Consider the following 14,184-nt stretch of genomic DNA (forward strand, 5'->3'; position numbering starts at 1 on the left):
AGCCAAATAGAGTAAGGGTGAGATGTTGCAAGGTAAATTGCAAATGGTTGTTATATGCAAGTTTGGACAAGAAGACTAATAACTTTGTTATTAAGACTTACATGCCAGTCCATTCATTTCAAAAGGCTACTAGGAATTATTTGTGCAACTCTAGATTCATTGCTACTGTTTTTAAAAAGAAAGTTATTGAACAACCAAATATCAGAGTGTTCAAGCTGCAAGAGTTAATCCGTAAGAAGTATAATGTGCATGTTGGTAAGACCACAACTAGAAGAGCAAGAGCTAAAATTTTGAATGAACTTATGGGTGATCATGTTAAGGAATTTGGGAGAATTCTTGATTATAAGGATGAGTTGCTGAGGACTAATCCTGGGAGTACTTGTGTGGTGAAGGTAGGAGAAGCTAATGAATCTGGTAGGCCAGTATTTGAGGCATTTTACATTTGTTTTGCTGCACTCAAGATGACATTTATGTCAGCTAGAAAATGCATTGGTCTGGATGGTTGTTTCTTGAAGGGGGTTTGCAGGGGTCAATTACTTATTGCAGTGGCTAAAGATGGCAATAATCAAATGCTTCCACTTGCTTGAGCTGTAGTTGAAAATGAGAACAGAATCACTTGGAGTTGGTTTATTTCTCTGTTGAAAGAAGACTTGAGATTAGGAGATGGAACAAGTTTCACAATTATGTCAGACATGCAAAAGGTAAACTTGTTTTAAATTATCTGTTGGTTTATCCCTTTTTTAAACTTAATTATCTAATGTTTGTTGTAACTGTTAGGGACTGGATATAGCTATAAAGGAGTTGTTGCCAGCTTGTGAGGAAAGAAGGTGTGCTAGGCATATACTAGCAAATTGGTCAAAGAATTGGAGAGGGCTGCAAAGGAAGAAGCAGTTCTGGAAGTGTGCTAGAAGTACTTTTGAAGCTGAATTCAGAGAAAATCTGCATGAGTTGTCTAAATTAGGTACTGGAGGTATAGGTATAGTGGATGACCTAAAGAATATTGGTGTAAGGTGTATTTTAATTGTGAAGTCAAGTCTGATGCTATAGATAATAATATGTGTGAAAGCTTTAATGCTTGGATTTTGTCTGCAAGGCATAAAATCATTATTTCTATGCTTGAAGAGATAAGAATTAAGGTCATGAATAGGTTAGCTAGGTTAAGTGAATTTCCAAACTCTTGGATAAGCAGTTTCTCTCCAATGGCAATGAAAGTACTAGAACAAAATATTGATAAGTCAATGGCATGTAACATTGAGTTTAATGGAGTAACTGGCTATGAGGTTTTGGATGGATACAAACAACACACTGTATGTTTGAGAAAGAGGGAGTGTAGTTGTAGATCTTGGATGTTGAAGGGTATACCATGTGCACATGCCTTAGCTGCAATGTTGCATAAACAATATGACCCACATGATTTCATTCATCCATGCTACTCTAAAGAGAGGTACTTGATGACTTACTCACACTTCATACAACCTATGAATAACATGCCAATGTGGCCAGAATCAAAAAATCCTCTTGTTGATCCACCAGTGATAAAACAAATGCCAGGCAGACCTAGAAAGTTGAGAAGGAAAGAGGTTGGTGAAAAGAAGGTGTGTGGTAAATTATCTAAAACAGGACTAACTATGACATGTAGTCTTTGTCATGTTAAAGGTCACAATAAAAGAAGTTGTCATTTATAAAGGAGTGATGGTTTTGGTTCTACTGCCGGGGAACAGAGAGCTACCCCTACTTCAAGTGTTGAAGAACCATCAAGTTCAAAAAAAGGAAGGGGAAGACCAAAGGTACATTACTATTTTGTCACTTACTTTTAAAGTGTAATCAACTTACTAATATAATATATTTTTTTTGCTAATTAGAAATCAACAAATATTGAGAGTGAGCCTGTTGCCAAAAGGGGGAGAGGCAGACCTAAAAACACAAGTGCAAATGCAAGTGCAACAGGGGATTCATGTACAATTATTGCACCTCCAACAACTTCAAGAACAACAAGAGCTAGAGCAAGTGCAAGTGCATCAAGGGCCTCTCCTAGAACCACTGCACCTCCTACAACTTCAAGAGCACCAACACATGAAGAATGTGCAAGTGTAAATGGTGTTGGAGTATTATCAAGATCCAGGAGTGGTAGAGGAAGGGATAGGGGATTGGGAAGTGCAGGAAGAGGTAGTAATCATCCACTTGAAAATTGGTTTACATTTTCTCAAGGTAGTACAACACATGGTGTAGACCAGAACACAAATGTTGCACCAAAGGAAACTGCTACTACCAGGAAAGGAAAGGGTGTTGAAAACACAACTCAATTTAAAAAGCCAAGAGTCACTGGTATGAGTGTGTTTCAAGCTAAAAATGGTTTCAAAACTTTCAATGCAAGTATTGCGATGCATTCATATTGTTTGTTCTCTAATAACTTGCACATTTATTCTCTAATAATCTTAGTTCTCTAAAAATTTTGTAGCCTGGACTGCCAAGTAGCACAATATTAGCCAGACCAAAGAGAATTTTGAGATCAAGTATTGTAACTGGGGATGTTGGTTTCAAACCGACAAACGGATTGAAGTGGAAAGGAAATCAGGCAATCACAACTAGAAGGCTCCAGCAGATTAGAGATCAATCAAGGCTTTCAAACCCAAATGCTTCCTCCTCTTCACAAGCTCAACACCCATGGAAACTATAATGTTGATATCAATGGTGTTTTATCAGTACTTTGTTGGTGGCCACTATAAGTACTATTTTGTTTCATGTTTGAAGGAAAACTAAATATTCCTATTTTTTGTTATAGTACTGAAATTACGGGTACTTATGCAATGTGAAAACTTTATTTTGCGTATGTGTTGTGACTTGTATAATTTTGGGCACATTTAGATTTTGTACTGAAAATTTGCTCTTAAGCAATGAAATTCTGGGCACCTATGCGCTGTGACTAATTCTCGACATTTTCACAATCAACTTTGTACTTACAATTTGCTCTCAAGAATGATTAATACCTGTTGCTTTACTACATTTTACAACTTTCAACACAAACATATCAACATGGCAAATAGAGAATTAAGACAGTTTCAAACACAAACAAATTCAATTTTACATTACAATAGAGCAAATAAAGGTTTTGTAGTACCACACAAAATTATGGCAATTTCATATGATCCTTATACCTACCAACTTGGGTTAGAAAACTAACAAATACAACAACAAAGCAAATCATCAGACAACAAAGGAATTTGCCAAAACAACAGCCTTTATTTGTTTTCTTCATTTTCATCCCTTTCATCTTCTTCTTGTCTTTCAATTCACCCATTTCTTTTACATTGTCAACCTTCTCCTTTGAATTGATGTTCAGATTTTTATAACGATTTCGAAGACTTTCACCTTCATCCAAAGGAATTTTCTCTAGTTTTGACTGTTCAATGTTGGAATTATCAAGCTGTTCCAGTTGCATCTTCACACGCTCATAATTTTTTTCTAACTCGTTAATCCTATTCACCAATTTAGGAATAATAAAACGAGATCTTTCATCAACTCTCTCCGTGTCTCTCCATCTAAAGAAATTACAGTTTGTGGCCTCATAGTGAGGACAAGACCAAAATCGTCTTCCGGGATTGCGATTTGACCAAGACGTCTGCATTTGCAGTAAGATTCCATGCTTGCATCGCACTTCCGCGTTAAACATTGAATCGTTCTCATCCATACACAACTTATTCAACTCGTATTTTGTCATAATCCTAACTTTATAAACATTGTCAAAAAATAAGAATTAATAATCGACATAAAAAGATGTAAAGAATATATTAAATTTTACTTTACCTTTTCAAATCAAGGAGCTTGAATGATAATGGATCTTCTTCCAAAATAAAGAAGCATAAAAATGGTGGTATTTTTTTGAAAAGAGGAAGAAGATGTTTTTGAGAGAAACAATAAAATTCATTTTTGTATTTTTTTCAAATTGCTTTGACACGTGGCTCATTTTCATTGGCCATTGTTAACCAAAAGTTGCACTCACTCTGCCCTCATTCCGCACTCACTCGCCCTACATGGGTGCAAACACGTTTTTTGCCACGTAGGCACGCAAGGGGTAGTATATTACTTAAAAAACAAGTTGGAGGGGGTAATAGGACCTCATCAAAGATAAGGTGTGTCGTAGAGATTTTGGGTATAGGCTAGGGGGGTAATAGGTATTATCCCCTTAATATTAAATAGGAAAAGGAAATAAATTTTCTGCTGAACTTGTCTCAAAAAGTCACTTACACGCTTAAACGATCATGATGATCTATTAAACATCTTTACTATTCAAAAGTAAATTTAATACCACCCTAAGATGCATAACACCACTCTCATAGGATATATGTGATATAGTACACTCGACACATCTCAAAAGAAAATTTTAGTTAGAAGTATATTTTACTTATTAACTAATCTTATTAATAATATTTTAAACTCTAAATTTGAGTACTGCCAAAAAAACATAATTTGGTAAACTTGACGAGCAATGAAACACCTCTTTTTTTGTATACAAGTAAAATAAAATGAATAGAATCATAAGGACAATAGAAATATTAAGACGTTTTAAATACCACTTACAATAAGTTAGCATATTTCGATAAATGAGTATACTTTGGGCTTAATTGGAGATCTATAAACATATATTAGTTAATTTGAATTATAATTACATGTTACCAAGAGTAGAGAAAGGAGAGAAATGAGCGAGATATGAAAAGAGAGAGGAGAGGGAGGTTGAATTCCTTTTGTATTTGTTGTATCAGATTGTATCACGAATACAATCGATACAACTGATTTGTATCAAAATGAACATAATTGTATTCATTTTAGAAGGAGAGAGACGAGAGAGATCGGGAGAGCATGAAACATATTATATCTGTTGTAAAACAAATATAAATCTGTTCTTCTTCTGCTTGTAAGGTTGATGGGAGTATAGTTTTACATTGTGGGCAATGAAAGACAAAGGAATCTTGGACTTAAATATTTGAAATAAAATTGGCCATTGATTTAAGTGTCGCGATGTAATACGTGATTCGTTCAAAACATCCAAAGGGAGATTTTGGTTATGGTGTGATTCATTTGTTAAACGTGGTGACAAGATTAATATAACTACTTACAACGAGAGTTTGATTGATCCAAACACACTTTTTAATATTTGGTTGAGTCGTTTTTAAGTTCTATGAGTTTTTGACCAAAATGAGCTATTTTTAAAATCAATTCACTAAAATAATATGTTTTTAATTTTTTTCACAAAACTAGTATAAACGTACTTCATGGTAACGTTTTAGGATATATTCATTATAAAAATTCCACGGATAAAAAGTTAACGGATTGGCAACGTTAAACGCATAAACGTAACTTTGAGTAACGTTTTAGGTGTAAAACGTTACTCAAGAGTACTTTTTGGAGAATCCAATCACGGGCCACTGACTCCAATCCTGCAAAGGCGGAGTCAAATTTACACCTGAAATGTTACTTTCAGTCCCGTTTCTTAAGAATACAATCACGGGCCTTTGACTTCTGCAAATTTAGAATATATTTAGCTATAAAACGCTCACAGTGACGTTATACCTTAAAAACGTTGCTGTCAATTACAACACTCTGTTAAAGTCATATTCCTCCATTTTTCAAACTGACCAAAGTGACTATAAATAAATGTTGTTGTAATATTTTGCATGTTCAAATATAATTAAGCAAAATTTTTCCCTTGTTTGGTCCATTTTAAAAATAATATTCACAAAATTTCATCAGGTATGAATTAAATAAGTGAAGTTTATCCTTTGTTATGTTCTTATTATAGCTTTAAAATTATCTTTCTAATTTAATAATATTATTTTAAAAAATATTTTATCTTTATGTGTATGATTAAGATGACGAGCTTTGAACATAATGTGATGGTTGCTTTGTATTGGGGTGGAGAAATAATTACGGATATGAACGAATTTAGGTATACTGAATGTGCTAGAACGATTATTAGCATGTTGACTTCAACTACCTATGTTGAATTGGTTATATTGTTGCATGAGAAAATGGAAACATATAGTGAAAATATTCATATGGATATTTCTGGAAAATATCCATGTTCAATTCAAGGTATCAATACAAGGTTCATTGAGTTTAAAATTGAGAATGACCAATCTTTGTTACAATTTCTTTTCATACCTCAAAAATTTGCGGATAAGATTGATATAAATGTTTTGGAGATGTATGTAAAGAATGTATCGACAGATCAAAATGTTGCATTTCAAGTTAGTGGTCATCATGATTATCACATGAATTTGTTGGCTCAAAATTATGGCTTACCACGATCAATCAACCTCATTTTGTAGAACCGATTGTTCAACCACCATTTCAACAATTGTTGATGCATGATAATCGATCATTTGGTGAAGGCTCAAGTAGTCAAATGCATATTGATAATAGTCACATGGAATATGAGGCTAGGTAAACAACAAATCTTTATTATATTAAATTTTAGTCTAACAATTTAATAAGATAATTTTTATTGTCAGTATACACAAATTATCTCTTATAAATAGAAGAAATAATATTTTAGAATATTTATTATCACTTTTAAAACAAGATTGTATATTTATAATTTTGCTAGAATTTGACTAAAAATTTTTTACATAGATATTGATATCAACGTTGATCTATATAATGATGTAAATGCTGAAATTAGTGAGGAAAGTTCGGAGGAAGATGAACCTCCGAAAGATGGTGGAAGTGAACCTAATGAAGATATCGATGATATTAGAGATTTTTCTCAAAATGGTGTAAATCTTCATAATCATGATCAGGGTGTATCTCATGACATACCTATTTCAGGATATTAGAGAATGAGGAAGACATTTTCATGTCTACATGTGAATCTGAGATGGAATGTTGTTCAGTTTGGTCTAAGCAAGCAAAAAAAGATTTTAAAAAAAGGTATGTTTTTTAGTAGTAAAGAAAAGTTGAAAATGGCTGTAACGATTTTGGGCTTTCAAGTCATGCATTGATGGATTCCAAACATGTCGCCCAGTTATTTTAGTAGAAGGAAATCATATTTATGGAAAATATGAGATCAAATTATTAATTCCTGTTGGAATTGATGGAAATGATAACATTCTCCCTTTAGCGTTTGCTATTGTAGAAAAAGAATCAAAAGAGGCATGAAAATAGTTTATTAGAAATTGAAGTGCACATGTGATAAAAAGTAGACAAAATGTATGTGTTATATCTGATAGGGCAAAATGAATCTTGACTAGTTTGCGGGAGCTGCGTCGATTTCAAGAGCCTCGAGTCTTCCATCGATTTTGCATAAGACATCTTAAGAGCAACTTTCAATCTAAATTTTCAAACAAGGACCTCAGCAGATTGATGTGGAGAGCTACTTCAGCCCATCAAGTAAGAAAGTTTGAGTCCATGATTTGGCAAATTAAAGAAGAAAATATCGAAGCACATGAATACCTCATGGAAATTCCCTTGGATAAATGGACTGTTAGCAATGATGATGGAAAAAGATGGGGAGTGTTGACAATAAATCTTTCAGAGTCATTCAATAGAGTGTTGAAAAAAGCACGAGGTTTGCCTATCACTGCTATGATTAGACTTTCATTGGAGCAAACTATTGAACGGTATACCCGTAGGTCTCAAATAGCACACCAACTTGCAGAGCAAAATGAATTATGGACCGAGAGGTTCAAAATAAAGTGGGAGAAGAATTATGAAAGTTCAAAGAGGCACTTTGTTTCTGATTGGAATATACCCATAGGAGTATACGAGGTTACATCTATACAAGTTGATGGTACTGGTGGTAATCCTCATCGTGTTTCACTAAATGAAAGAAAATGTGATTGTGGAAAATGGGTTAATCTGCACTTCCCGTGTTCACATGTCATGAAGGTAACTGATAGAATGGGAGGGCTAGCTAGAAATTTTGTTAGCGAGCATTTCACAATAGAGAATTATGTTGCAACATATTCTGGGTCATTCTCACCAATTGGTCATGAGTCATATTAGCCATCTCCAAGTTTTACAATGAGAAGTAATGAATTCTATCGTCGTCCTAATCGTCCAAGGACAACTAGAATACATAATGAAATGGATCGTAGTTTTACAGTGTATGAGCAAGCTTGTGGATTATACAGGCAGACAATGTGTAGATCTAACCTCGTAGCTCACTCATAATCCACAAGCTCGCTCATACCAGATGAAATTTTGTGAATATTATTTTTAAAATGGACCACACAAGGAAAATTTTTGCCGAATTATATTTGAACATGCAAAATATTACAACAACATTTATTTATAGTCACTTTGGTCAGTTTGAAAAATGGAGGAATATGACTTTAACAGAGTGTTGTAATTGACAACAACGTTTTTAAGGTAAAATGTCACTGTGAGTAACATTTTATGGCTAAATATATTCTAAATTTGCAGAAGTCGAAGGCCCGTGATTGGATTCTTAAGAAACGGCACTGAAAGTAACATTTTAGGTGTAAAACGTTACTCATAGTAACGTTTTACAGTTGAATGATTTGACTGCGCTTTTGCAGGATTGGAGTCAGTGACCCGTGATTGTATTCTCCAAAACGTACTCTTGAGTAACCTTTTACACCTAAAACGTTACTCAAAGTTACGTTTATGCGTTTAACGTCGCCAACCTGTTAACTTTTTGTCCTTTGAATTTTTATAATGAAAATATCCTAAAACGTTACCATGAAGTACGTTTATACTAGTTTTGTAAATAAAATTTAAAACATATTATTTTGGTGAATTGGTTCTAAAAATAGCTCATTTTGGTCAAAAACTCTAAGTTCTATCACATGTAAGTAACAAACTCTTAAATTTTGTTTTGTCATTTCTGAATTGATCTTTGTTGAATGCACCTTTATTGTTCATTTATTATTTGTGGAAAACAGAACATTTGATGTTGATGGAAAGTTACAAGCATTTGATATTGCTTAAAAATATTTAATGATTATACGAATAAATTATGATCAAATATTTTAATTTAATGATTAAAATTAAAATTATATCGTATAAATTGAACTATAATATAATTCTACTCTTTCATCATCCACACTTATATTTTCCTTTTCCTTTTGTTTGGGACTGAAACGACTATTTGTGGGACTTGGCAGTACTTCTCTTTGTTGTTTATCAATTACGATTTATGAGTTAGATAGACTTCTCCAACTATATAATATAAGACCACATATTTCTATGATCAAGTTTGACTGCTAAAAGTGACACAATGACTTTAGACCTCTTTATTTATTACATTAAATCATCTCCAATTCTATTCTATTTTACTTTTCATTTTTTATATTTGAAGATTAAATTAATGAACATACTCTTTAATTATTTTCTATTTTATCCTTTACCTTTTAATTATAGCGAATTAAATAGTAATTCTCCAAATTTGGAGCATACTCTCTATTTCACTTTTTGAATATTATATATTTTTTTGTAATTTTCATATTTTTTTTATATAAGACTATTAATTAAATCTCTAATATATGCATTTAAATTTAATATAACAACTTTAAAAGTATTTTATTTTATATATACTACTTTCATCTCGAATTAATAATGTTTTATATATTTTTTTATTTTTCGTAACTTTGTGATACAATTTAATTTTTATCAATTTTCATTATGAAGAATGCACAAAATATAAATGATAAGATAAAAAAATTTAATTTATAAATGTAATATATAACATAATAATTTAAATACAAGATAATAATAAATACAATGCATAACATAATAATTTAAAAATCACAACAATAATTTAGTTATCTGGTAAGTCGTTTCTAGATTCAATGATATTCGAAAAAGAAGTTAGTGTATGATTTAAAGAAGTTGTGATTGTGATTGCGATTGTTTTTGTTTATTTCTTTTTTCAATTATTCGTAGTTGCTCTTTAGAAATTTAGAGTAATATACAATTTAATATCAAACAAAAAAATTCAAAAAATTAAAATTTTATATTACATGAAATTATATTGGATGATTATTCATAAAAAAGAAAGAAAAAATTTATATTATGGAATAAAAAAATAAAAAATAAATAAAAATAATAATATAATATTTAGGAGAGAGAATATGATTCTTTTTAGAGAGTAAACTGGAGAATTTAGGTTGGAAATGATTGTCTGAAAAAATATAAAACTCTATTTTTGGAGGGTAAAATAGATCAGTTCCATCCATACACTCAATTTTACTCCCCAAATATAGAGTTTTCTATTTTTTCAGACAACCAACTCCAACTCAAATTGTTAAAAAAAACTCCAACTCAATTCTCCATTTTACTCTCTAAAAATGAATCGTATTCTCTTCCCTCAATATTATATTTTTATTTCTATTTCAATTTCATTTTCTTATTTCATAATATAAATTCATTCATTCTTTTTTCAAAATAATCACTCTAAATATTTTTCGTATAATTTAAAATTATTATTTTCTTAAAAGTCTTTATTTAGTATAAAATTATATTTTATTCTACATTTTAAAAAAACAACTATGAATAATTGAAAAGAGAAATCAACAAGCGCAACCGCAATAACAAACACCATAATTCACTAGATCATACACTTCTTTTTTCGAATATTGTTAAATCTGAAAAATGACCTACCGGAGTACTAAATTATTATTATGATTTTAAAAATCATTATGTTATGTATTGTATTGGTATCTTGTATTTAAATTATTATTTCATGTATTGTATTTTTAAATTTAAATTTTGTGCATTCTTCACAATAATGATAATAATATCAAATTATCTCTTGAACTGACAAAAATTGAAAAAAAGTATATTTAAAATATTGTTAATTCGGGATGAAAGTAATATTTACTAAATAATATATTTTTAACATGTTATATTATATTAAAAAGAATTATGAACACTAAAAATTTAATTAATAGCCTTATGTGAAAAATAAAATGTTAGTTACAAATAGTAGAATTATATTAAAATAATGAAAAAGTGAAATAGTAGTTTTGTATATTTAGAGAACTATTATCCACCTCTATATAAATAGAGGATAAAGAGCCTTTTAGAGAGTGGTTGGAGATCCAATTCTCTATTTTATTATCCAAATATAGAGAATGGAGAGTAAAATAGAAGAATTGAAAATGGTCGTACGAATAAATGGTTGATACTAGCTTATCCTTAAAATGTCGTTTTGTTGCTGGTTAGAAAGCAACTTATTTATTTATTTATTATATTTTGCATAGTTTATATTATATTAAGTATTTTTGTATGTCATTTTATATGAGTTAATTTGATTTGATATAAAATTTAAGTATCACGATTCTGTCGATCCAGACCATCATGAATAGTGATCCATACTAACTCCACGAGAGAACCAACTCTCAACTCAAAGAGTAACTTAAAACTTGTGAAGTCATAATAAAAATATAAGGGAAGTATTTCAAAACTCCTAAAGAATTGAGTTACCATAAACTCAATTAAAAGTGACAATATTTGAAAAAATAAACCCCTAGAAACTGATGGAAGTTGTAGTAACAAAACTTCAAATAGACAAAATGGGGATGCAACCACGAAAGTGACACAAAAATCTAATAACCCAAAGTCTGTGTCCGAAAAGATAGACAAAAAGATGTAGAGAAATCCATGATAGTTTAAAAAAGTAGTTTACCGTTCGATTTAAATTCAAAAATCTCTTAATTGAGGTCTCGTATCTTCAAATTCAAGCTTCTTAAACTTGTAATTTTCGGAAGCTTCATCCACAATAATGAAAGTGCCCAATCAAATTATTTTTTGGTTAAATGAGTATTTGATTTCAGCACAAAATCAATCAGTTTTTCTATTTCGAACTCTGACAAGGTATAATTATTTTATGAAATTTCATGACCAATTTACTTTTATTAAAAAATTATATAAGAGAAAAAGTAAAAAAATATTTCAATAAGAATAAATAGAAAAGAAAGTTGGAATGTGAAAAAATGAAAGCAAAAATAAGTTGATTAAATAGGCCAAAAAATCAAAATGTTGAGTCGAACCCCTTTCCTTACAGTCAAGTGGCCCAAGGGCCTTTTCTTTTTTCAATCTTTGATCCAAAAAGCAAAATATATGTACATTTTTTATATATTGATGGACCAAAAGGCAAAATATATGTATATTTTTTAATTTATTTTTTATTTTTTTATGAGGTGGAGGGGGAGGGAGGGGGGAGATCTAAATTAATAGAATGAGAGATAAGGATGAGCTTCAGATAATCTACATGATGAGATTCTGTTACAAATGCAGAAACTGATAGAGAATGATAGATAAAGAAAAAGAAAAAAGATGAAGACTTAACGAGAGTTGTGAGCCACCACACAAAATGAGACACCTCTGTTGAAATCACTTCATAACCACCGATCCACCGAAGATATATCTACAAGAGAAAAGAGAATAAAAAATGAAGAATAAAGGAAAGAACAAGCTGGAAAACTACCTATGCGAGCTGAGAAAGAGTGAAAACATGGCAACTAAGAGAAAAGTGTTAATGATCCAAAGCGACTGACAGAGAAAAATTTTATTTTACTACGCTCCCTGCGGCGACATGAAGAGAAAGAAAGGAAGTTCAATTCAGAAACCCTACGTTTTAAGATACATGATATAGAAGCCAATAGCTTCACTTAATGGGCTGGACTATTTTTTTGATTGTTTTCTTGGGCTAAGCATACTTTGGGTTGATCTTTTCAGTACAAACTTAAATAATAATTAAACATGGAAAAATGACCAAATTATACACCATTAGTTACAGAATTTTCAATATTTTCCTACCATTTTAAAATAATACGAAAATCCTTTTTGTTCACTCAAAACTCAATTACCGGATACATTATTTCATTTTCATTTCAAACTCAGATTTCTATTGTCACGCCCCGATCCTACATCCTGGACGTAGAGGGCACTCAAAAATCATTACTAGCCTTGAGCGGACCCTTGATCTAGCTTACTAAACTCAGCGGAAGACTTAACTCAAAATAAACAATCTCATTTCATAATTTAAAAGAAAACAAGTTTGCTAAATGACACTTAAGTCTTATATCTGTTATACAAATAATGAGAGACTATATACTAACAGTGTGACTCTCTATGAAGCCTCTAAAATGCTAAGATGGGTGTAGGGACAAACCCCACAACATCCTATAAAAGAAAGACTGAAAAGCAAATAAATGTGTCTTCCAGAATCCAAAGAGGCTCACCACTGACCCCGAGTACTCAGCTGGATCAACGAGGTGTTGGATGATGCTGATCCTGGTTACCTGCATTTGCATCATGATACGATGCACACCACTGGTATAAGTACGTTAAATATACTAGTATGCGAGTTTCAATGCTAGCAACAACTTAAGTTTAAATAAGAGTAAGAAGGAACACTTACCTTAGCTCTAGTCAACTCATGAATAACTTGACTTAATATTAAGTAATAAAACACATACAATGTATAAAAACTTGAAAAACACTTAGTTCGTTAAAGAAACGCAATAACAAACTTACTTTACTTATATATAAAGTAATATAGATTTCTGCGGGAGATTCTCTAACCGACAACCATCAATATGAGCCTAAGTGGTGATACAACGTCTTGCTCATGCTGCCAGAATTGTTCAATACTTTGTCGTTGCATAGAACTACTTAACTTAGTGGATCCACTAACTTAACTTATGAGATCATCTAAAAAGTATGACATTAATACTCATGATGACTACATGGTTTTATGGAGACTTAAGTCATTATGAACTCACATCCCCATACATGTGCTCAATATTACTCCCAAAATATACTTAGCTCATGTGTTTTTAAAACAAACTTTCTTCTTTGGGTTGAGATAATTGCTCAACACTTAGCTTTAAAAGCTCTCTCGGAATCGATGTTCTCTTTTCTTGCTCAGAATTCTTATGAAAATCTTAGTTTCCTTTTATCTTAAATGTAAAAACATTTATAAACTCTTTAGGAATACTTAGTTCTCTTATAACTTTTTGGAGATGAACTCAACTTTTTACTCTTTACTTAGCTCGAAACTTGAGTCTTAAATCAACTCTAAGGGAATATTTAGCTCCCTTATAACTTTTTGAGAAAATGAATTCAACTCTTTGTTTGTTACTTAACTTGAAACTTGAGTCATAAAACAAGATTCAACATTGCTAAAGACTCTTAAAACCTTTAAGAACTTTTTTATGG

The 14,184-nt window shown here is 31.3% G+C and overlaps 1 long non-coding RNA gene across 1 annotated transcript; it reads right to left on the bottom strand.

The window, feature by feature from the left end:
* Positions 1 to 3,057: 3,057 nt before the first annotated feature.
* LOC112940131 (uncharacterized) lies at positions 3,058 to 12,871 on the bottom strand. Its single transcript, XR_003244031.2, has 2 exons — positions 3,805 to 12,871; positions 3,058 to 3,726 (listed from the first exon to the last, which is right to left on the bottom strand). It is a non-coding gene; the product is annotated as an uncharacterized lncRNA (long non-coding RNA).
* Between the last annotated feature and the right edge of the window lie 1,313 nt (positions 12,872 to 14,184).

The sequence above is a fragment of the Solanum lycopersicum genome, chromosome 10, assembly GCF_036512215.1.
Source record: "Solanum lycopersicum chromosome 10, SLM_r2.1".
Lineage (NCBI taxonomy): Eukaryota > Viridiplantae > Streptophyta > Magnoliopsida > Solanales > Solanaceae > Solanum > Solanum lycopersicum.